Source organism: Varanus komodoensis, unplaced genomic scaffold (assembly GCF_004798865.1).
Source record: "Varanus komodoensis strain SLA01 unplaced genomic scaffold, ASM479886v1 scaffold47, whole genome shotgun sequence".
Classification (NCBI taxonomy): domain Eukaryota; kingdom Metazoa; phylum Chordata; class Lepidosauria; order Squamata; family Varanidae; genus Varanus; species Varanus komodoensis.
Window position 1 is genome coordinate 6,151,505 of NW_025336045.1, and position 24,890 is coordinate 6,176,394.

Below are 24,890 nucleotides of genomic sequence, written 5' to 3' on the forward strand. Positions count from 1 at the left end.
AAATGAATAAACCAAACAATAAAAAAGAAAAGCAATAGTTTAATTTTGCAACAAAAATCCCTAATAATTAGCTCTTGAAGAACAATTGATGGTCCTCCAGGAATCAAATGTAGCAAAATTTGGTGGAGCAACAGTTAAAGGAAAATTCACTGTTTACAGTTCGTGAATTGAAGTCTAGAAACTGGGTTAAATTCATTCAAGCTTCAAAAGGATCTTAGATTCCACAGTTTGAAAGGAGGAGCAAGAGGAAGCTATATTAGCATGAACGAATGTAACCACTTTCAAATAACCATGTCTCTCTTCATGCCTTCCTGATAAACATGCTGAAGTTGAGAATGGAGAAGGCAGGCTCAGCATATTCTTTCCTAAATATTCTATTCTTTCAATTTTGAAATGCCTGCTTTGAGTTTTATTAACATAGGAATTCATGGATGAATGGAAAACTAGAGGAAGTTTAAACTAGTTCATTTATATAGATATGCTGTCTTTTGATCTTATCTTTGATCTTAAAAGGCATCATCAGTTATGAAAAATGGCCACATTGACATTGTAAGCCTATGTGCATCTACTCCGAATTAAGACCCATTGGGTTCAATAAGACTTACTCCAAGGTAACTGCAGCCTCAATGTCTTTCAAGTCCCATTCTCTTATTTTAACAAATGGAATCATAAATAATGCATTCTACTCCAATTGCTATTATTTGCAATTAAATTTTTCCCAAGACTTCATATTATGAATATTTTATGCTGTATAACCTTGATGGAATGACAGCAATCCAGAGAATCATAATGAACATTTAGAAAGTCTTCCTTTGTAAATTCAGTCTCAGATTCTAAATAAGCAACCAGTAAACATTTCTACACACAATGCAGTAAGTCTGCGGTCTTCGTCAGCCAGAAGTATGATGCAGGCTGTTTCTGATTTTTGTTTGCCTTGAATATGACTTTATGTCTGCAAGGCAGGGCAGTCGACAGGCTGAGTAACCCATCCAAACCCATCCGTATCTGATGTGAAAACACTCATCTCTCTGCTCTTGTTAGGTTCAAAGCATTTCATTCTGCATTTCATTTCTCAGTATCTTAAGATAGCTATGGACTGGATCCAAAGACGTGTGGGCAATCCTGTTCAAGAAATGGGCTTCCTCCTTCTTCGCACTGTATCACTCATCCCCCAAATTGCTCCTGAGGGTCGAGGGACCTGTGTGATGGAGCACAGGGCCCTGCAGCAGTAGAGAAAGCACTGCAATTCAAGGGACACATGGCACATTGCTGGGAAGCATGGGTCTGAAAGTGCTGCTAGACTAACGTTCTGCCTGGGGTTTCCTACGGCCACTGCAAGAACCGAGTGCTGGACTGCATGGACCTTTGGTCTGTCCAACATGGCTCTTCTTGTGCTCTTACGATCTTCTTGCACAAGGCATTTCTTCAATCTAACTGTAGTTTCAATACATCCAAAAGTCTCTAAGATATGCTGATTGTACATCTTGCCACATCAAGGCACATTCTGAACAAATGTTTACTATCCTAAAATTAAATGTTGGTGATTACTCACACCTTGATAACAGTACCAGGTAAGAACTGCAGTAACTGAATCGTGGGGTAGTATTCGGTGTTACCACAGAGCCAGTTTTTTGTTATTTGTGCCACAGGAAGCCAGCACGTCCTACAACAACCCTGTAAATGAGCAGGACTGCTCCTTACAGAATGGGACAGGCCAGTGAAGCTCCCTTCTGCATTTTCAGTTGCTTCTGGAAGCACCAGTTTCCTGCTGTACTAGTTGGAGGTTCCACTCACACTGGATACTTTCATAATGCTGAAATATAGAGGTGTGAGTATGCCCTTGTGTGTCTGTATTTCACCACTAGAGGCATTCTGCTTCTGAATTCTACAAAGCCTTACAGAGGAATGATGCTGCTTTGTGATGGGTCCCCGTGAAGCATCAGTATCTGCAGAAGTTGCTTTTGACAGAGACTTGAAACAATGCAAGTTAGCTGCTGCTTTGAAAAAGAAAAACATGGTGTGAAAAAGAGCACTATACTTTTAGGTGCTGCTTACATCCTGTAAAGCCCTAAATACCTTGGGACCCAGTTACCTGAATGCCTGTCTTCTCCCTTATGAGCGTCTCTGGACTTTAAGTTCTTTGGAAAAGGCCCTTTTTTCTACCCTGCCTGTTTGAACAGCAGTGACAGGAGACAACCCTGCCCTGCAAAGCTGCAAGTGAAGGGTTAATATGTTTTTGAACTTTTTAAAGCAGTTAGTAGATTCAATAGCAAATGACACTCAGGGTGCAGAGTTAATTAACTAAGGGCTCTGGGTGTATCAGATAAACTTGGGTTCAAACAGGGTCACAAGAGGAGAGGGAATGTTGCTTAACAGCTAGGCAGAGCCAAATAACATTGGAGCCTGGATTTCTTAAGCATAAGGAAACTAGTTTGTTCTGCAGCAGCACCAGTAGTGGTGGTTTCCTTCTGGCAGAAGCCTGAGTTGATTTGCTGTGCTCTTTTATACTTCTGGCTGCTTAGCCACATGGATTATCTGCTTATGACTCTGTAAAGTCAGCCAAACCATTGACTTTCTAGATTCATTTGGTTTGATTCAGCCATTTCTGCTAACACCTGAGTCATGTTATGTGGAGATTTGAGTGAGAGAGCCTTTTCAGTGACTGCTTCAGGGTTCTGGAATGCCCTTGACAAGTTTCCACCAGGAAGTAAAGATTTTTCATACTGATGTGTCTTATTTGCCATTCTGCTTTGTTTTAATTGGCTTTAATTACCCAGTGTTTTATTGATTTGCTTTTATTTGCAAATCGTGTTGTTTCTACACTACTACTTGTACAATTGTTGATTTTTCTGTATTTTGTTTTTGTTTGGTTGGTTTTTTTTGTCATTAGCTGCCTCGAGCACCACTTGTGTGAAAAGGTAGAATACAGTATTTAATGCATTAGTATGAATAACACACCAGTTAATGTATTATTGACTTAACACAGGTTAATTTAAGACTTAGTGATTTCATTTGGTCTACTCTTAAGTATGAATAAGTCTGGAACAAGCCCAGTAACTATAATAATACATGGGCTCATACTGGTGAGCACTAAAGGCAAGATAAGCTGAATTGCCTGTTTTGAGGAACAATGAAGGGCCTACACTGCGAGGTCAAATCTTGTACCTTATATTCATTAATCTGGAGATATTACTTCCTCTGATTCTAAACTTGCAGTTAATCATTTAGATGAGAATTTCCATTTCACCTATAAATGGTCGGTTAATTAGAGGGTCTTAGGAGACAACGAATTTGCACCAAGGGATTTTTAATGTAATTTACCTTTAAACTTTTGTTCAGACTTGCTATAACAAATAAGCATGTCCTAAGTAGCCACAAGGGGTGGTTAATTGATTTTAAATATTGAGCTGATTTTATATAAGAGAAAGTGAAAGAAATGATCATATTTATGCCAGAACATGTTCAGATTAAAAAGAAAACTTGGCATTAAGTAGCAATGCAATAAAAAAACCCAAGGGTTTTTATGGATAATTGTCATGGGTAAACATACCATTATTTCTTCAAACTGATTGTGCTTCCGCAATGATTAAGGTGCACCCATTTTGTGCTTGGTGCTTCTCCCCCAATAAATAAGTGGTAGTCATTCCCTAAAAATACAGTAAGACAAGCCTTGATGATGCATTTGGAAATTGTGTAGGACAGAGATGGACAGCATCAAGAGCTCTTGGCACCATTTCCTCCCCATGGGTTGTCCCCCTTCTTTGAAGAACAAAAATGAGGATGGAAATAAATAAACAAAATGGCACCTATACTTGCTATGTAGCACCAAAAGGGTCACAATTAACTTGTTTGCAAGCGAGCTAATTTTGGCCCTTTTGCTGCCCTGGGCACTTTTGTCTGCAAGAATTTCAGGGTCCCAAAAGCAAGGACTGTACCGAGGGCATGTAAGTGATGCATGTGGCCCATGGTTCGCAACCCTGCTGTACAATCTACAAGGCAGATGGGAGCACTCTAGGCCTCCCATCATCATTCCCATCAGTTTCTGAACATGAAGGGCAAATTGACAAAGGGTAGAGGGTCATCTATTCATGCTCAACAGGTAATTTTGAACGCTGAAAATTCTAGAATGGGTGGGAAAACTTCAGGTTTCAGGGATCTGCTCTTTTTTTCACTGAACCCCAGAATCTACCAACCAGAGCCTGCGGCAAAGAACTTGCATTTGGATTTTAAGGAAGCTAAGCCCAGGAATTTGTTTTGAATACTAAAGTGAATGGCCTGGGGCTTTGCACCACTGCTATAAAATGCTTAGTGAGATGTTTTCATATTATCCTATTTCATATTTTCCAAGGATGCTTCATGGCACAAACAACCAGTTTATGGCTGTGCTGTGAACTTGCTCCAACTCAGATTAAGTTCTTTCTTGCCTCCCTCATGTAACATCCCTTCTTTCATTGACCCCCCATCCCCAGCAGAGGAGCAGTTCATTATCTTAATGCTAAATGGTGGAACCAAGGCAGAGAGTAATGAACCAAGTGAGCAATGACACACCAGATTAGGGAATTGCATAAGATTCTCAGGCAAGCTGTATCCTGGATCATCATAGAACCATAGAAACAGAGTCAGAAGGGGCCTCCCGGGCCATCTAGTCAGACCTCCAGCACCAGCCGGCTCCGCTCACGACATGCCCACCATGTGGACGTCCAGCCTATCCTTGAACACCTGCACCGATGGGGCCTCAATGACCTCTCGTAATGATATAATCATCATTATATTTGTACAGGAAACAAGAGCACATAAATATCAGAGCTGGGGGGTGTATTGCATTACATTATATTAATGATCTGTACAATGTTGTACCCAATTACTATATCACTGGCTAGGAAGTTCAGAGAATCAAAAATGCAAGAAAGAATAGAGTTCGCACTTTTTAAGGTACATATACTCAATTGTACACAAAGCTGAATGTAACCTGGCACCTTCCAGCTACAGTTCCCATCAGCCATAGCCACCATTGATTGATTGATTGATTGATTTATATCCTGCTTTTTTCCTACAAAGGGCTCAAGGCAGCTTACATCTACTCCTCCATCTTATCCCCACAACAACAACCCTGTGAGGTAGGTTGGGCTGAGAGTCTGTGACTGGCCCAAAGTCACCCAGTTGGCTCCATGGCTGACTGGGGACTAGAACCCAGATCGTCTGAGTCCCAGTCCCATGCTCTTAACCACTATACCACACTGGCCAATTGGCACTGGGTTGCCTACTCTACTCTAGTTTGATTGTCCTTGTGCATGGAAAATAGCTGCCCCATGTGTTGCAGCTTAATTCCTTGAGTGTGTTATAGAATATATATTGATCAGAAACCTCAAGTGGGGACTATAAAGAAATGTTATGGTGTAATCTCAACAGGAATTGATAAAATTATAAAATAGTAGGGTCAGAAGGGGCCAAGAAGTCCCTTGGGCTCAACCCCCTGCTATTGCAGAACCCTAAGTTGCACCATCTAATTCAGAGGACTGTCCAAACACTTTCTGAGTATCTCTAGTGTAGAAGAGCCCACAACTTCCCCAGGTAATAAGTTGCATTGTCGTGCTGCTCTGACAGTGAGGAAATTCCTCCTGGTGTTTATACTGCACCTGGTGTACTGTAGCTTAAGTTAATTGTCCCATGTCCCACACTCTGGGATGAGTGAGAGGAGGTCTTTTCCTTCTTCTTTGTGACAGCCTTTGAGGTACCTGTAGAGTGCTATCTCTTCTTTTCTCAAGACTGAGCTGGCCCAGTTCTTTCAGCCTCTCCTCATAGGGCTCTTCAAAGTTCTTGCCACCCACAATCCTCCTTTGCATCCCTCCCTCCAATTTTTTATTGTTGTTTTCCTGAGCATTATCAGTCATTGCAAGCTTGCATGCTTGTTTTGCTTTGATACTTTAGGCTGGTTTTCTCAAGCCTGCCAATACCCCCTCTCTTTTTTCAGAAGCCCTATTTTGGCTTCAGTCTGTCGATCACTTGAGTGTTAGAGGGAGTGGTCTTTGTCAGAATGTGCATTACCATCTGTATATCCCAGCAAAACCTTGAATAAAGAAAGCAACATGTTGTGGCTGGGCTAAATAAGGAGATTAACTTTTTTGCCTTTCTCCCAGAGACCATGAAAAGAAAATCAATAAAATTCAGCTTGTTGCCAATTACCTGTCTAATCATACCTGGCAGCAAATACATAATAAAACAGAAGGTTGACAAGAAATAATCCAGCATGTACTGGATGACCCAAGTCCTAAAAGTTTTACCTTTATTCTAATTCCTGTTGCTGCACACAGTTAAATCTTTTTTCAGGTCATGGCACTGGATGTAATCGGTAGATTCCAAGTAGCCCAAGTGTGCATAGAATTGCTGTCAAGCTTATTTCCATGTATTTGGTCCTTCTTGGGAGAGGTTGGGTGTAATAATTATTTTTCATTTATATTCCATACTTTTTCCTCTTTTGAGGAGCCCAAGATGGTTTCCATAGCTCTGTTTTAACCTTGCAACAACTTGTGAAGTAGGCTAGGCTGAAAGTGAGTGACTGGCCCAAAGTCACCGAGGAAGCTTCATGCCTGAATGAACCTGGATACCCAGGCAGCACTCTAACCAGAACATCACATTAGGCTCCCGGTTTTATTAATTAATATTGCTTTAATCTAACCTGATCAGCATCAGTGATCCTGGGAACTTGAAGGGTGTGTATTTTAGTGTTATGGTACAGGCAGCTGAGCTGCCATCTTTGCTTTCTGACACACCCTTAGATGCTGAAGTTCATCCTCCTTAAATCATCACTTCCAAAGCCTCCAGGTTCTGGTGGGCAATTCACTGGAATGCCAAAAGGGTGTCCTTTCCTGCCCAGGTCCCCAGACTCGCAATGACAGTTAGCAGAAGCCTCCCTTTAGGCTTAAAGGCAGCTCTGTCTGCTCACTGGTGTTTCCTCAGATGTTCCCTGTCTGCATTGCCACCTATTCCCATCAATTAACCTAGTTAATACGCCACTAAAATTACCTCCCTGGCTGATAGGGTAGTTGAAATCCCCAAACCAGCCACCAATTAGGCTTTAGGATTAGGGATAGCCTGCACCACCCCCTGCACTAGAGAGGGTGAGCACAAACATTTGACTGTTCCAGGCAGTGCTTGGAGCCAACTTACAAATGCCCTGCCTTCTTGCAGCCGCCCACTGGCACTGGACATGGGCACACATGTCAGAGTCCCATCTCCTGCCAGGGCCTGACACAAAAGCTGTACCACCCAGCAAGCCTTTGTTTGCAAGTGACAGTAATGGATGACATTACTACATAATGGATGACATTACGTTTCAGCATAATAGGAATGACCCCCTGGGAGCGAAGGGAACCAAAACACTGATGCATAACAGAAAGCTCCAATCCTGTTTGTCCTCAGCACCCCTAAATAACTCGCCTGATTGCCAAAGAATTAAGCAGAGTTTGGGGTTTTAATGAATTCTGGAAGAACATATGAGCAGCTAATGTAAATATCACAAATAGAGATAACAGCCTGTCTGTTTGGGGAATGGTGCATATGTTTGTGGAAGGGCATTTGACCCAGCAGAAACTTTCCCTCATGGAAGGAGGAGAAATCATTTTCACCCTCCCTCCTGCAGCCATTTTCACCATTTCCCACATTTTTCTCAAGAGTCTCTTCACACTCCAGAACAGATATTCGGGGACTACCATGGGATGCAGGAGGGAGATTACCTTTGCCTTCTGCTAAGAGAGTCCAATTTTAGATTTATTTAATTGATAAGTAATTGCACTTGTGGCCCTCCAGGTATTTGCCTTACAGCTGCCCTCACCCTTTACCGTCAGCTATGCTGGATGGGAACTATTGCCCAAAACATCTGGAGAGGTACAAGTGTCCTCCCCTGCACAACTTGATTGGCTGAATTAGGTTTTGATGCTCATGGGGCACTCTGAGGTCTCCAACTTGGTGCCCCTGGCACCCATTTATTTATTCATTCATTTATTTAGGCATTTCTATACCATTCTGTTAGCACAATGTTCTCAAGTGGTGTACAGAATCCTATTAAAAACCCATCAGGCTGCCTACCTCCTCCTGAATTTGTTTTATTTCTTAAAATGTTTTTAATTAAAACTTTTTTAAAGTAGGGAATTAGGTATATTTCAAAGAGATGTGTACTGCTCCACCTCCAACTAGCTTTAGGTTTTAAAGGAGTATTTTCATGTTTTGCAACTTAGAGCTCACCTCTGCTCATACTTGGGCCAGCTCCTGTCTTTTAGTTTTACCAGTCTGGCTTCTGGAAAATGAATGTCCTGCAACCAGCAATGTTTGTCACGGAGGCCCTTTTACAAGTGGGCAAGCGACCCTCACCCCAATCATTTTGTGAGAGCATTCATGACACTCTTTCAACACCCCAAATATGCCCATCAACCAAAAGGGGTTAGAGACCCCTGCAATAACTAACTAAAACAGCAAAACTACCAAAGCCACATTAAAAAAAACACACACACACACACACAGAGGAAAAGCACATCCCTGCACTGAGGGACAATCATGTATTATTATTATTATTATTGTTATTATTATTCAAATCACATACTCACCAAAAAAAAAAAAACTTTGAAAGAGATGGAAAATACTTTGCTTCAGCTCCCGTTGAATTCAATGGTGTCATTATTTATCTGTGTGTATTCTTCATCCACACTGATTCTGGCTGGCTGTCCTCAAATGCACCCACTCAACTACCCTGCAGTCAAATCTAATTCATCTGAGCACCTTTGACATCTTAAAGATGTGGATAAAAAATGCCCTTTGTGCTGATATTTAAATGCTCCTCTACTCTTCTGCCTCAGAGGGGTCAAGAAGTCACATATGCGTAAGATTTATATTCCCCACCCAGCCTGGACCGGGCAAAATCAATGAGCAAGGGTTTGTTATATAATAGATATATTACACAAGGAACACTGCAGGAAGGAGACAGGTGAATGCAAATGACTGTTCTTTCTTGTCTGAGTTCAGTATTGCTAGTAGCAAAAAAGTTGGGAAAAGGCACTAAAAAGAAAAGTTTATCTCCTGATGTTCTGATCATGTGCTGTTGTGTGACTGCTCCAAATAAAATGACGAACAAACTGTGGCAATTTCAGATGAACCCCTCATCTGGGAGCACCCCAAGGCTGCCCACTACAGTAACAGGTCATGCCGTTTTCAGGATTCCGCTGGATTATGGCACCATTCATGTTCAAACCATTGTGCTCCCGAATGAGTTTGGCCTGGCATTGCCACTCAGTGGGGCAGGTAAGGTAAGGGAGCTCATTCACTTCTAGGAGTTACTTCTTAACTTGATTTCCTTTTGTGTGGCCAGGGCCAAATTACATTTTGTGTATTATGCTGGACTTCTGCAACTGAATTTCCAGTATGGTTTTTCTTTAAAAGAATCTGTGCATTCCCTAATTGGAATTGGGAACAGGGTGGGGCAACACATACCCCCATGATGTTTCAGTGATTAATTCCAGAGGTAAAAACTTAAAACATCATAGCCTTGGCTAAGGGAAGGAAATTTAATTGGGACCATTGCAGAGGGGCAAATGGGAGGACCTTCCATCCTCTTGCTCCATGGGCCGCATCCAGTCTGGTGTTCCCTCCAGCAGTTTTTACAAGGAAACAAATGTGACATTGGGAGTTTCAATAAGGGAACGTGCAGGTTGGGACATGAGAATTCTTCACTGGGAAAGTAGGTTAGAAAAATAAATATAATCCATCACCAATACCAGCAAATGTTGCAGCCTGCATAAGTTTTTACAAGCATTTGCAGTATTAATTCATTTGAACCTCAGCTTGGTTGCCATTAGCCTCTAGAAGACCTGCCAAAAATGGTAATACCTATGAACTGATGATTATTTTATCGTTTGCCTCTTCCTCTACCCCCTTTTTCTGTTAAATGGATAGTATCCTAAGAAATACTGAACACAAATGGGATAACTCAAAATGACAGCCTTGATTTGTCATTATGTGCTTTGGGGAAACAAATTCCCTGCCCATACTCTGAGCCTGATGGAGCGGGGATATAGTTTGACATTAGCGATTAACTCTGCAAATGCTATTGTCACAGGTCTGACAAGCAGAAGCTAAGATGCAGAAGTTCCCGTCTAGATCTGAATCTCTTTTTAGAGCTGATAGATTATTCAGCATTCTGAACGAGCTTGGTCCATGGTTATGCATCAAGATACTTTCACATATTTGAGAACCATGACAATGTCTACCAGTTCATGCTGTAATCCTATATATGTTTACCTGGGATTAAGAGGCACTGAAGTTATAATATTGAATATAAGGAATATAAGTATAAGCAGCCCTTTAAACCTACCCAAGAACTCCCTCTTATTCTCTACTGAAGTTTGAAATGATGCTCCTGAGTCATGGGCTCATTCTCTTGCAATGAATAACAGACCAACTAATTTATGTAGGTGGGCTATAATATTATATTAGGTGGATGGGCAATAGCCAGGCATATACAAGGCTTTTTCAAAGTCTATGTGTCCTTGTAAGACTATGCCATACTCTCTGAATTTGCTTCAGCTGTTTATGACGGGATAAAGGGCCATCCCCTAAATGGAATTGATCTCCAGGCATGCTCCCACCAACTCAAAGCATTTTTTTTCAAATTTCCCCTCAGTCCTACAGCTCTTAGGGATTTGTGGACCCTCCAGAACAGTGTAAGAGGTGGTGCTGGGGATGCAGGGAGAGAGGAAATTGACAGAAGTAACACCCCTTCCATTCTTCATTGGATTATAGACTTTCTCCAGATGGCAGGGCCATTTCCATCCACAAAAACTGACATTTCTGTCCAACCTCCTGCTTTTTTCTCTGTGTATTAATTTTAAAAATGTTTATCAGGCTGTCAGTGAGCTGTACTCTGAATGCAGTTATATGCTATATTCTTATTCCAGTGGGATGCAGGCCATCATGGTAGGCTTTCTCCTTTATTTATAAAAGCTCTTCCTTAGAAAGCCTAATTCTGATTCTGTGGAAGCCCTTGTCTTACTACTGATCTGGCAGGCTCTTGACACAATTGCCCCCAAGCATTCTCTTTGCTGTTGCAGAACTCATTCTGCTCCCTGCACATGCTTTGATTTCTGTGAATTTAACTCTTTCAGGAGGAGAATGGATCACAAAAGTCAGGTGAATTGTAAATGCCCAAGTGACTAGTATTTAGGAATAAGAAATAAGGTTCACTCAATTCTCCAAAAAATCACTTAGAAACTAATTTCTGCTCACTCCTGTTTTAGTTTGTAGCCGGATTTTCACTTTTTCACTGGAGAAAGTACACACTTTGAATAGGAAAGGTGTATGTTTCCATGCATATTTTTAAAAAGTACACACTTCCTTTGTTGATTAAAGCATGAATATGTGAATGGTTGGAGAAATGTGCATTTCAAACTGAGTATTTATATATGTGTGCATATAAGTTTGCATGCATTTTTAACTGCAATTTGGGAAATTACCCAATATTTTTTTGTGGGGGAGCATTCTTGCCCCTGTGCATCCTGGGTTGCAAAATGGAACATGTTCACATGATTTGAGAACAGAAATGAAATTGGCATACATTCCTATTTCTTATGTCATGTGGATGGGAATGTGTTCCCACTTTCCCAAGGCTACAGTGTCCCCATAAATCGTGGGTTAGGGTTAGGGTTACGCTTGTGTGTTGCCAGGAGTAGATGTTGCAAGTGCTCTTTTGGTCCCCTAAGGAACTGCCTTCAGATACTGAACTCACTATTAGCACACATAATACAGAGATATAAGAATGCATTTATATGTGTGGCATGATCTCTGACCAATGACAGGACCCTGAAGGTTAGCCAATTATTGACTCATGAAAGCATATACTTAAAAGTAATTTCAGCTTTTATTTACAGAAGCTGCATAATGGAGAACCCAACCAAAATGTGAATCACTGAAATTAATGGAATCAATTTCCAGCTACTGGACCTCATTATAGGAACTGATCAATTGAGACAGTGACCTTTCAGGTTAGCTAACAAGGGGTAAGTTCTTGTGGGAAAAGAAGCCAAAGAAAATTAAAGGAATATTAAAGCAAGCCCATATGTTGTTGGGGCTGAGCCTGGAAAGTCAAATATAGCAATCTGTTTCTGCAATTTTTCTGCCCAAGACTCTGGGAGTTTGGGAGTTGTTGGAGCTCTGCATATTATTTATTCCTCTTTACTTAGCACATTAACTATCAATCATTGCCCTTCTGGTTTATGTAAATACGTATTTTTCTACCTTTAATATTATTTAATAAAAGCAGTACCAGTGTTTCTACTGCAGTTGCCAATATTAGACAGTTCATTTCCATAGTTCAGATATGCTGAATGCGACTTCCTCTGATGCTTTTCAGATCAAGACACCATTCCAGTGCACCCATGCAGTGTGATTTAATTGAAGTATGTACTGGAAAACCTTTGTGTATTGTCAGCATATGTAATCAAAAGATGTAAACTGGTGAACTCTTATAATCCTTTGTTTGAGCGTTACCCCATCCTGACTGGGAACAAATTCACAAACGAAGAAGTGGGACAAAGTTTGCAGAAGAATTGTGTGATCTAAGGGATCTAGGGAAATGCCTTATACTGAGCCAAGCCATTCGTCCATTCTGCACAATAGGGACTATACTGATTGGCAGCATTTCTCCAAGGTCTTAGCCCTGCTTTAAACCTTAGGGACTGAACCCTGCAATCCTTCCATGCAAAACACAGTAACATTGTGCAAGAGAACTGTTCTTCCCCTTGAAGTTCCTTGCATGCCTCCCAAAATCTTGTCTGGAGGATCCTCAATCCTCTGGAGCATATTTGGAGGGAGGGCATAGGGACTATTGAGGGAAAGGAAAATCCTTTGCACTGGCAGACACACGCCATTTTATTTCAACTATGGTAGCATGAGCAACTTAAGTCTTCCTAGTGGTTTTCCTTCAGGATATGTTAATGCGCATGATGCTACCTCAAAGATGGGTTTCCCAATTCTACTTGAAGGATTCTCAAAACCAGATTCTCTGAAGAGCCTACATCCCCTTATCCTTATGGCTTCTGGCTCACACCTCTTTATTCTGCAGGCAGAGAAATAAATTTTATTCCTGGAGAAGCATAAAGCCTCTGAATTCTAAGGTGTTCTATTCTGTGAAATATAGCCAGTGGCATAAATACAGATAGGTAGAGAAGATTATAAATCTCTCCACAAGGTACAGAATGTATTCTGTTTTTTAGAGGAAAATGGAAGGGAAGAAAATGACATTTAGGCGGATAAAGTCATTTGTGTATAACATAAGTATAAACAAAGATGTAAATGACAATGCTTCTCCTTCGCATTTTGATTCATTCAAGTGGCTGTCCTTGTTAAAGACACATGACCTAGAAAATTAGACTTCTGACTTTTCAATCAGAAAAGCAAACAGTAACTAGCAACAGTGATGTTTTGTAATTTTAAAATATTTGACTGATAAGAGTAGATAAAATCACATGAAGTTCAACGTACCTTAAAGTATTTTTCTTGATATTGAAATGTCTCATGCATTGATTCACATGTGCACATTCATCACTTGAAGACATTAGCGTCTAGCAATACCTGTTCATGTGAATGGATCTTTAATATAAGAAGAACCATGTTGGATAAGACCAAAAGCCTATTTAGTTTATTCTCTTCAAACAGTGACCAACCTGATGTCTGTGGGAAGCCGACACAGAGAACATGAGAGCAGCATGCGCTCCACCGTAGCTGGTGTACACAGATATACTGACTAGGTGCAGACAACATGATAACCCACAATAACCTATGATTGCCCACACTCAAGGAAACCGTAGGTTGCTGAAAAACAGGTTATTGTGTTGTCAGAACCCAGGCATGCTAACAAGCCACTTTCTTCAGCAGAGGCAGCAGCAGAATTTGGTTGCTTCTGGGAGATGTCATTTTCTTTTCCCAGGATGCCCTGGACATTATTTTGGGGCATTTGATGGGACATGGTGGTGACTACAAAACTGGCAGCCCACACTGGTAGCCTGCCTCCTTCCTCTCCAGTTCATGACACAGAATTATTGTTTCTTCTGTGAAAAAGAACAAGCAGCCAGACCATCCCATTTAAAATAATTTTATACAAATGATGATGAAAACAATGAGCTTTTCCTTAAATGAAGCGTGAAACAAATATTTAATAAGAAAAAGACTAAATAGGGAGGAAATGCATATCTTGTCCCTGCTACAAGACTTAGGCACTTGTCCTTCTGTGCTGATGTGTCTACTCCAAAAGTAGACCCATACTTACTTCTCTGCTCCACATGGAATCACGAGTCACAATCACTTTGCCAATGCCTGAATAGGATTTCCTCCCTGATCAGCAAGGGCTAGGTCTGCTCTGCCACAGGAAGTAATTTACCTTTGTAGAAAGTACAGAGATACAATAGATGTGATGATAAAGGTGTGAAAAGCACCACCATCGGACCTTAGTGGCACCAACAACAAAAAAGAGGACAGAGAGAATTCTATCCCAGTTCAAAGTTGCCACTGATAGTTAGTGCTTCCTTGTCGAAAAATCAACAAAAGCCTTTCACTTTTGGGCAAAGACCGTAAATGCGGCCCCAGTGGGTTCCTTCTTAGTTCTTGGTGTGCGGAAGAGTTTTAAATTAAACAGTAAGATAAGTTAGATCATATTTTGTGCTACCAGAGGCTTACCCTTTCAATCCCCACGATTAAAGGAACAATGGATCTACAGCAGGTGCACACAACCTGGTGACCTCCAAATGTGTTGGAAAGCAATTCTCAGCATCCTCAGCATGCATGGTTTGTTGAGGGTTGTGGTCCAGCCCACATGGAGGGTGCCACTTTAGGGAAGGTTGAACTAAAGGTTAAAGCATCGTTGGATAAAAATAGTTAAGATGGAAATTGGAACTGGTTTAAGTGTGTGTGTGGGGGGGGGGGCGGCGGCAGGGCAGCGGGGTATAAAATAAAGTGAGTCAGATGCCATAATTACTTTTCATCAGCTAGTATCATGCAAATTCAGAAGTGGAAGGCAATTTTCTATTAACTTGTCACGCACCACTTGCCTGTGGCCATGTTTCATAATCAATCAGATAGAAATGTTGTTTGCCTGCTGTTTACGATCCATGTTGCTATAAGACTAATGCGAAAATAAAAATCAAATAGGAAGTCAAGAAAAAGAAGAATATGAGCCTCCTATTGTGAACTATGATGAGTGAAATTCAGTGTTCCATGAAATGGCAGGATTTGCCTCTCCTCTACAGGATTTTCCCTCTCTTCCTTCCTCCATCAGGCTTCATGCCTTTCAGATCTGCTCTGGGGGTGCATGGGGGACAGGAGATCAGCTTTCCTATTTCTGTCAGTGGGAACAGCTGATCGGATCCTACTCATCAGTGCCAGGGCCTAAATGGATACAACCCAATAATGGAAGTCTCTTGAAAGTCGTTCATAGGATAGGGTGAATGTATGGAGACTTTTGCCTTTTTTAATTTAATTATTTTATAAATTTATACACCAATATCTAGTGAGCTCTCAAGGAGCAAAATAAATAAAACATATCAACATAAAAGCACAATAAAATAATCTCTGATCTATTGTAAACATATTGGCTGAGTTACCCTTCAGGAAAGGCCTACATTTAAACCTAGAAGATTAAAAACCGTGTTGCCTTGCCACAGTTTTTCTGTGAACACCTGTGGCATTTCTCTCTCACCCTTGTAAGGATCTCATGGCAGGCAGCATCCATGGGGTTGCATCACAGTTTTACTCTTTGAATGAGCCTGTGCATTTGGCTAGCCTGAGAAACTTGCCCAAGCCCAGTGGGTTTTGAGATAGACAATAATGGCTTCTGAAGTGAGGGCCATTTCTTCTTGGTGCAAGTCCAGCCTTCTAGCCACTGTACCTCCATGGTGCAGGTGGATAGAATCCTCAGTGCCTGAGCATTTCCTGGACTTGGCCTGTTCTCTGTAGAAACTTAACATGTACATTCTCCTTGACATGGTAAAGCAAGTGAAATCTGAAAAGGAATGGCGCAAAATCTGATGTCAGCCATGACACAGCCCATGTTTTAAAGGGGCTTAATTTTTACTGAATCGTACTCAGTATGACTTATAAAATAATTACCAGCAAGTGCTTCTTTTAATATACACATTTAATTAAATAATTTATAATTAATGTATATTTCTTTAAAATCCATAGCATGTACATGTAAAAAGCTACACACTTTTACTTAAGAATAAGTGCTCACTCTTAAGAGTAAGAACTTGTTGTAGAAATAATCAGCTATAATCCTTGTACAAGTTCTGCCAGCTGCCCCTTACTATAAAATGTTTTTAAAAAATAAGGCAGGATGCTGCAGTGCACAGTGTCAGCCTTGGTTGGCTCTAGCATGCCAATTTTGGCGCAGGTGCTGATGTACCTGTATATCACCTGTGCACTCCCAGGTGTGGTCATTTGGGGCCCACTGTGTTGCACAGCCCTGAACCTCAGCCCATGGCCAAACCATAGCTGCATCAATGCATTAGTGTTTAGCCAAAGGACTCTCTAGTCCTAAACCTGTTTCCCCAGACAAAATTCTCACGGATTTCCCTGGAATTTCCTCGTTGTTCCACCTTCTTAGGATGGCAGGCAGAGGCACAGTTTTGTTTAATAGCCACACCTAGGCACACAATCCAGAGAAGCCACCAGACCATACTTAAACTGGTACAATTCCATTTGACTGGACGGGTTTGATCAGGCTGCATTTTGAATCCCTGGTTCCTAGGTGTCAGGTGAATTGTGCTGTTTTGCAGTCAAAGCAGCTTGCCTTGTTCACCTAGTAATCAAGCACACTTGGAATTGCACTGAGCTTTGCAGGCCATACTCATCAATCGCTTTCCATGCCATTTAGCGGTTATGAAAAGAGCTCAGGGGTAAGGAGAGTTGGGTTAAATGGGATTGCACTGTGGAGATCATTATCATTGGATGTGTTGAATGCTAATGCTATGGCCCGGGTTTTTTAAAATGGGTAAATGAATACACAGAGGACAAGCACTTCAAAAATCATTACCTGAGATAGCCCATATAATTCAGTTTCATACTGTAGGTAAAGTATAAGCATCAGATATTAACATACTGAATATCTTTTGCCTTTATATTGGAACCGATTTCCTCAGAGAAGAAACTCAAACTGGTGGTGATGGTGGGAAGGTAATGCAAAGGGTACAGGGAACACTTCTAAATAGCACTGTAGAGTCCCTGAAAAAGCTATTACCTGCTTCATCACAGTCATATAGAGAATATACCACCTTGGCATCCTTTATCAAGGCGAATGTTTATTAGACTGCCAATATGAAGATACCTGATTTCTTCTTTCCAGAAGTGTGGGCAGAATTTGGCAAGATTTAGGTGCAGCCTTAGGGAGCACAGAGGACTTCACTGAGTGGCCTTGTTCGATTTGCCTCTAGAGCAATCCGATGCCATGAGGGATGACTGTTGCCTGAATAAAATCTATTTGTTGCAGCAGAAATTTCTTTTGTGCCACCTCTTTGTCAATTGTGTAAACAAGGAGGAAAAAATATTGGCAAGCATCCTTCGTGCTTTATAACTCCCCTCTATAACTGATTCAGAAAATGAGAGGAGAGGTGCACAGAGCATGACCAAGAGGCTTCAGGGGTGAAATTTGCCGTTTTCACCTGAAATAACTGGTCAAATCATCTACAGCTGAGGTGTCAACCAGCCTCTGCCCCCCCCCCACATCCTGCCCCCTCCAATTATTTTGGATTAGAACACCCAGTATTCCTGACCATTACCATGGTGACAAGGGATTCCTGGGAACTGCAATCCATAAAATGGAGAAATCTTCTTGCCCCGTTCTACAGCAACTTCCCTAACGTTGTGTCCTCTAGCTGTTTTGGAGTATAATTTGTAAGATCCCTGATCATGCTGGGCTGAGGCTGATAGGAGCTGGTCCAAACATCTAGAGGACACCAGATTGGGGAAGGCTATTTGACATCCATACATCCTATCCCAAAGTCTTTCCTTATTGTGAATGTTCTTTAGTGGGACTCTGATAACCCCCTTACAAGCAGTTAAAATACTATATGGAGTCATACTTTTCCTGTCCCTCACTGGATGTTTGTATGAGGCATGTATGAATATACACTCACAACATGCATGCCATAAGGAGGGGATCATATACATTGGTGTGAACATACGTGGCAGCCAAAAGTGTAAATGCTGAGGAACGGGTATGGCCAACATGTGCCTTGTTAGGAAAGACTGAATTAGGTTGTGGACATGCAGGCGCTCTCTTTCATTGCTTTTTCCTTTTGGCACATCCTTTCAGGATTATATCCAGTCTCACTTAACTAGATGGAGTGGCCACATTTCCAGATGGCCTTCAGAAATGAATGAAAACATAAACATTCTTATAACCCACAGAAACCACTGTCACCCCGTCACAAAAGCTCAACTACCTAAATACATTTCACAGTGCACTTGCATGTATGCCTACTGAAAAATAAAGTCCACTGAGCTCAGCAAGACTTATTCCCAGATAGGCATGTAGTAGAATTACAGCCTTAGTGTCAATGGAATAGTGAGGAGGTTTGTGTGACCCAACAAACGACGTTAGCTTTTTGCACAGGATAGTCTGTTCTACCATCTGAACCTTGTCATGGTATTTCAGCATGTTTGGTTTTTAGAAACCATGATAAAAATCAATGTTCAGTTCTATGGTTTCCATGCTTTCTCCAGTTGTCTGAACCTGGCATTGTGTTTTCTATGGTTCTGGTATGCAGCTACCACAGAGTCACCTGGAAAGAGTGGCAGCTGCAGGAGCGGCTCCAGTCATCCAGTGTAGGATTAAATTTCACGTGTGGTGACTGATGGGATATGTGCCAACAGTGGGAGGAGGGTGGAAACCATGCTAGCACAGAGACCACTTGATCATGTGTCAGGCAAATCCAGCCCCCCCCCCTCCAAAAAAAAAGCTCACTGTAGCAACCACACAAGGTTGTTTGTTGTGAAGTTTGAATGCAGCCTATGGCTATCCTGAGGACAGTAGTTCTTTTTTTAGTTCAGAAGTTTTCCTTAGAAAGAATACCATCCTTTAGCACCTTGGATGAAACGGGACAGATCTGTGCACATGGTTGTGCAGGAAGGAGAGTGTTAGGTGTTTTGTAGTGAGTGGTTTCCTTGGGTCCCAATGGCCACACATTCCCAAGGGTATGTGTTACACTGAAGTCAAATACCATGAGTAACAGGTAACATAGGATTATAGTTTGCAGGGCTTGTCCCACCTTTAAGAGTAAGGCCATCTTATTCAGGAAGCAGATTTTGGATCATCATGAAGGCAGTAAATAGTTATGTAATTCACTGTTATTGTATTTTATATTGCAAGGGAGAAGAGACATTTGCTGCCTTGGGTGCTGAAAAAATTGACCAGACTTTGATACTATGCATTTTACCTTGCAGCAGCAGGGAGTATTTGCTGCTGCGCCTCAGGCAGCAAGATGCCTTGGGCCGATCCTGTGAAGTTCTTTCCTTAATGTTCATTTGTCCAAGAACTTCAAGGCCCGATCTTGTGCTTACCTGACTTACTTTGCCCTTGATGAAGCTGGCACACAGCCCCCCTACCACTAGAGGAGGTCCCAGATCTCATTTAGAAATATCTTCTTTCCATGCTTCCATACTTAAAATAACAGATTCAGTCTCTTCACAGGTGCAGAAACTCAGGCCAAGGGCCCAAACTCACACTTCCTGGTCTCCACCTGGCACTCTAGGACTTTCCAGTTAGCCATGTCCCTTTTTGGTCAACCACTGATCAGTCAGTGGCTTTCTGGCTTTTGTGAAGCTTTTCCCCCATTTGAAAAAGTGAAAATGTTTCTCTTCTGACTCTGCTATTGGCAGCAAATGCTTCAAAGTTAAAATGTGCTACTGTGGTATTCTTGGTATTTCGCACCCACCCCTGGATCACAGTTTCTCCAAGGAGGTATTCAAACTTCTGGTTGGAAGTGATATATCACCCTTTAAAGAATGTCAAGCTAGCAGGAAGACACCTAGGGAAGTCCTTTGAGAGCCACCAGTCATTTGCCAACCATCTACGTAGCATATCAAACCTGGTGCTTCACATACACCAGTGGGTTAATGTAGTTTTTCACCCCTTTTTGAAAGGAGGTAGGATCATGTGAACCAGTGGCCCTTGAGGAGGATCCATATTCAATTTCTGTGCCCGTTAGACTGCAGCGGGGACACCTCCATGAAGTGGAATATCTGCTGAGGAAATGCATGAAATGTTCCTCAAAGAAGCATCAAGAGATGGTTATCAGGTTGTACTTTTTCAGAATGGAGAGTACCTTGGCTTTCTTTTTCATGACTTGGTCTTCATAAAGGTGTAGCAAGAACACACAAACTCATACAAGGACCCTGGTAATGTCAAAATTTTATTGGTGTTGAGGTAGCCTGCCTTCTTGTGAAGTAGTTAGCCGAGATATTTGCACAGTTGGCCTACTGAAGCTTCCTTTTTATTGCAATTCTCAACAATAACAAGCAAAGGAGCAGCAAGCAAGATTAACTTTATGTCACAATACATTATTGTTATCATCATCATTCAGCAGCAGAGGTAAACAGTGACAATTATGATGGAAAGCACTGGGTAGAGTTAAGCGGAACCCAAAGGACAGATGCGTTGTTAATTAATGGCAGGAGGACATGACAAGTTGGACATGGGACAGGCAGTTTTACAGAGACTCTCTTGCTGGCTGAACATATCAAATGAGGCTATCCATGGCATGTATGGCTTATTTTGGGTGGAATGGGGATTGGTTCGAAGCTGTAGCAGCAAATGCATAATAAGCCGTAGCAAAATCTTGTCAGTTTTTGCCACTTACTGCTTCTGATTACCTCCCCTAGTGCTGTGTGAGAGAGCTCCTGTAACCATTCAGATTAGCGGGGTTGCTGAAGCTTCTCTTCAGAGAGTGTATGGATTCATTTGGCTGTGCTTAGTGCCGGAGGGAACCAGCAGACTGCAGGTCCAGTCACAGATGGGTCTTCGAAGAGACTAAAGACGCACGTTCTATATGAGGAAAACAAACATATTTTTTTAAATCATCTCTAGACTTCTTGTACATGGTTCCAAGATGTATTTGGGAAGGATGGGCTGACATGCAGATGGAATTTTAGTCATTCGCATTGAAAATTAAAGCTAGTATTAACTGTGTCAGTAGAAAAGAACACAAGCACCCGAAAAGGACAGGCATACACTCTGTTCTATGTCCCTTTCCATTTTTTTTTTCAAACTTCTTTGGTTTGGAGGTTGCAAGTGGATTCTGTCCCTGTGAACAAACCATATGAAGGTTTTGAAGCCCTTGAATACAGGCAAAGGATAGAAAACCAACGAGGACAGTTCTGATGATGCCATGACACTTCCCCATCATCCTCCATTTCCCACTTCACTCCCCATTCACCTCCCACCACCATGACAAAACCAACACACAACAATGGTAAATATAGCCATTAGGTATCGACACTGCATTTCCTGTAATTCCATCTTGATTCTTAAAAACAATTAATTGATTTGTAGGTCTTACAAAAACATTAAGGGAAATGATCATCATAACAACAGTGTAACAAAATCAAAAGCACTCTTAACACTGGGCATAATCCAGTCCACACAGTGCATGTCCACAGTGACTCCTAGTAGAATCCCATAGAACCCTCTTTTCCTCAATCTAATCCATGGAGCAGAAGGAGAGGCCACTGGGGGAAATGGGAGGTCTGTTTGTGCCTCTAGGTCTTCAGCAAGTCCTTACTCTATGCCTGACACAAAGTCCTCAATACTCCAGAGGACCAATACTTGCATCAAGTGGAGACAATGGCTAGATTTGGATATGAGAGGTATGCCTGGATTTCCCATTTTCCACAGTAGCCCCTTATACTGCCTATGTGCACTGTTTTCATGCACAGGAAGGGAATTCGGCATCCTACTGTGTCCTATTGGGATCCTCTATCCACGAGTGGTGGTCAGGATCATGCCCATTGTGTTTACACAAGGAATTCCACAGGTACATTGATGGATTTCCATTTCTGCTGGGTCCACACATAATTTATCACTATCACTCTCCTGAGCATAATGCCTCCAAGGTAAATAGTTTAACCTCAACTGATTTCAGTTGAAGAGTTCACCATGTGCTTTAATTTCTTTCATTAACATCAGTATGGGATTTTAGAGTTTTTAACCACTAACATGTAGCTACTGAATCAATGAAAAGTCTTGGTCTGACCTACTGTGGTCGGCACATATTGCTGGAAATCTATAGGCTTTTAAAAACCCTCCCTTTTCTTCAGCTGCTGTATTTCCTGTAACCCAACAAGTAATTTGCGCAACCTTTTCTGTATATTCTAGTCTGGTATATTCTCCATTAGCTGGACCCATCCCTTGACTTCTAAGTGTCCAGGTGACACAAGGTTACATATGATTATAGCATATTGTAATAGTTCTACAGACCCACAGCTAGGATTTGCTTTGGTGCAAGAATGAATATAAATGTCAGTTTCCTTTCAAGAGAACAGAACTACTGGCAAACACATTTCTCAAGCATACATAAGCAGAAAAGGGCCCTCTAATGTAGCCCTACTTATAGTCCATGGGTCAAACTTCCTTCCAGCTGGACTTGTGGTCTTGAAGTCCTGCTCTGGGAGAGACTTCGAGCAGTATAGCAAATGTCATCATTTACTGAAATGCATTTGAATCTGAATTTCAGTAAGTGTTATTTCAGCTTGGCAGTTGCTTGGCCAGCGTTAGGAGGTGCAGGGAGAGAGATGAATTAATTTTAGATTTTTTTTCCTTTTTTTTTTTTTTTTTTTGCAGGGTTTTGGCTCACAAGGATGCCAAGCTCAAGTATCTGTCACAGCCCTCAAATTGCCAAAGGGCCCACTAGTCAAACAGTGCTGCCCTCTTCCTTTGGCATGCAACACTCAGGAAGGTCCAAAGTAATACAGTAAAATTCTTGGCTTGTGTGCTCTGCCTCTTCCAGGTTGGGGAACCCTTCTGAAGCTACCTATCCATTCAAACAAACAAACAGTTCTATAGGTGAGCATCGACTTTCGGTCCTGTAACCATATTTGATGGATTTAAACCACTTCCCTTTCTTGTTTCTTCTCTTTTTTTCTGGCCCCCATCAGTAATTTTTTTTCAATTGAGTTAATCAGTCTTCATCATACTAGTACATGCAAAATACCAATTCTAAAAGTACTGCAAAAATAATTGATTAAAAAGGCTTCTTCCCTGCAACTACTGACAACCACTCAACCCTATGACCAAGTTTGTCCATGGTATCTTATAACCCAAATCTAATAGTGTTTCCAGATTCTCATATATCAGAGATTCTCACATTTTCTTGCCAGATATATTCCTTTTCATATAAAAACAAAAGAAAAGGGGACAGCCTCTGACTCAGGTTACCCCACTTTCAAAATAGCAGCTTTAAAAACACATTTTACTTGGATATAGATTTAGTTAGAGTAAATCTACATCTTAGCCACAACTAGTTTAAGTCCTACTGATTCAATGGATCTATTTTAAGTATGTTTAAATCTGATCTAACCGATTATACTGTTGTCTATATTTTTATATACCCTCTGTTGAGCCAGGACTCAATCTGCTAGAACTGGCCCATATACAACAAAATTTTATGCATGTTTACTCAGAAGTAAGTTTCATTGTGCCTTGGGCTGTAATCCTATACATCCTAATCAACATATACAGGATTGCACATTTGGGATTCATTATTAAACACACTAATACCACAACCCTGCATATCTTTAGGCCGAAGAATTCAGTCCCACTAACTTCTACGGGGGTTTATGCCTACATAAGCAAGGATTGGATTGTAGCCTTAGCTAGGGATAAGTCCAGCAGAACACAGGGAGGCTTCTGCATGTTCCAGATGGCACTGTTAATGTTTAACTTTCACTCTGCCTCCAACTCCCTCCAGTGCTGAACAAAGCCTTAAATATCTGCTGTTTGCCCTATAGAATTTACACCAGCTTCCCCCAAGCTGATGGCCTCCAAATTTGTTGGACTGCAACTCATATCGTTTCCACTCAGCATGGCGATTGCACCAAGCTCTTGGATATATTCATACCCAGCCAATTGAAAAAACAAACAAACTATAGGTACTCTATTTTTATAACTGTTTTTGGCTATAACCCCACATACTTACTCTGATTAAATCCCATTGAGGGCCGATGAATAGCAGGTGCTAGAATTGGACAGGTCTCAGGACCAAAATCTTATTCATTAATGCACCATTCTACACTTTCTGATCAGTAGAATTCAGTGCAACGCCTTACTGAAGCCTGATCTACCCTCTAGGTTTTCCATTGGTTTACTAGGTTTTCCATTGGCTGCTCATTTTAGAGGAATACAAAAAAGAAGAACATTACTAGACATAAAGCAAGATGCAGCGACAATTATTGTAAATGAATTTCATCTTCAGAGAAAACCAAAGCATGCTTGTGCATACAAATGGAAGTTTTAAAAAGCAACTGTCTCTTCTATTCTTGAATTCTATTCTCTTACCTTATATGTGCCTTTTGAAAAATATAATGAAACTAAGATGCAGCAGCAGATACAGGGAACATATTTAAAATGTATATTGTAGTGAGTCTCTATTAGAATGAAAACAACATTCTGCAACAAAACATTTGTAATCTCAGTCCAACTAAGGATAAGACTCAGTCTGCTCTATCTTCCACAGTAATGTCCTCTGTGCATCTGTCTGTACCCTTTTCCTCACTTGATTGCTGGTAGCACTGGTGTCATGAAAAGCCACCACGAGCTAGAGAAGCAAACATATTGTCATTCACTATAACCACCCCAAATATTC

The 24,890-nt window shown here is 41.3% G+C and overlaps 1 long non-coding RNA gene across 1 annotated transcript in view; it reads right to left on the bottom strand.

Annotated features, from left to right (window-relative positions):
- Positions 1-20,431: 20,431 nt before the first annotated feature.
- LOC123030878 overlaps positions 20,432-24,890 on the bottom strand; it is a 47,834-nt gene continuing 43,375 nt past the window's right edge. The window contains exon 3 of the long non-coding RNA XR_006416189.1: positions 20,432-21,076. This is a non-coding gene — a long non-coding RNA (uncharacterized LOC123030878). The remainder of the gene's footprint in view (positions 21,077-24,890) is intronic.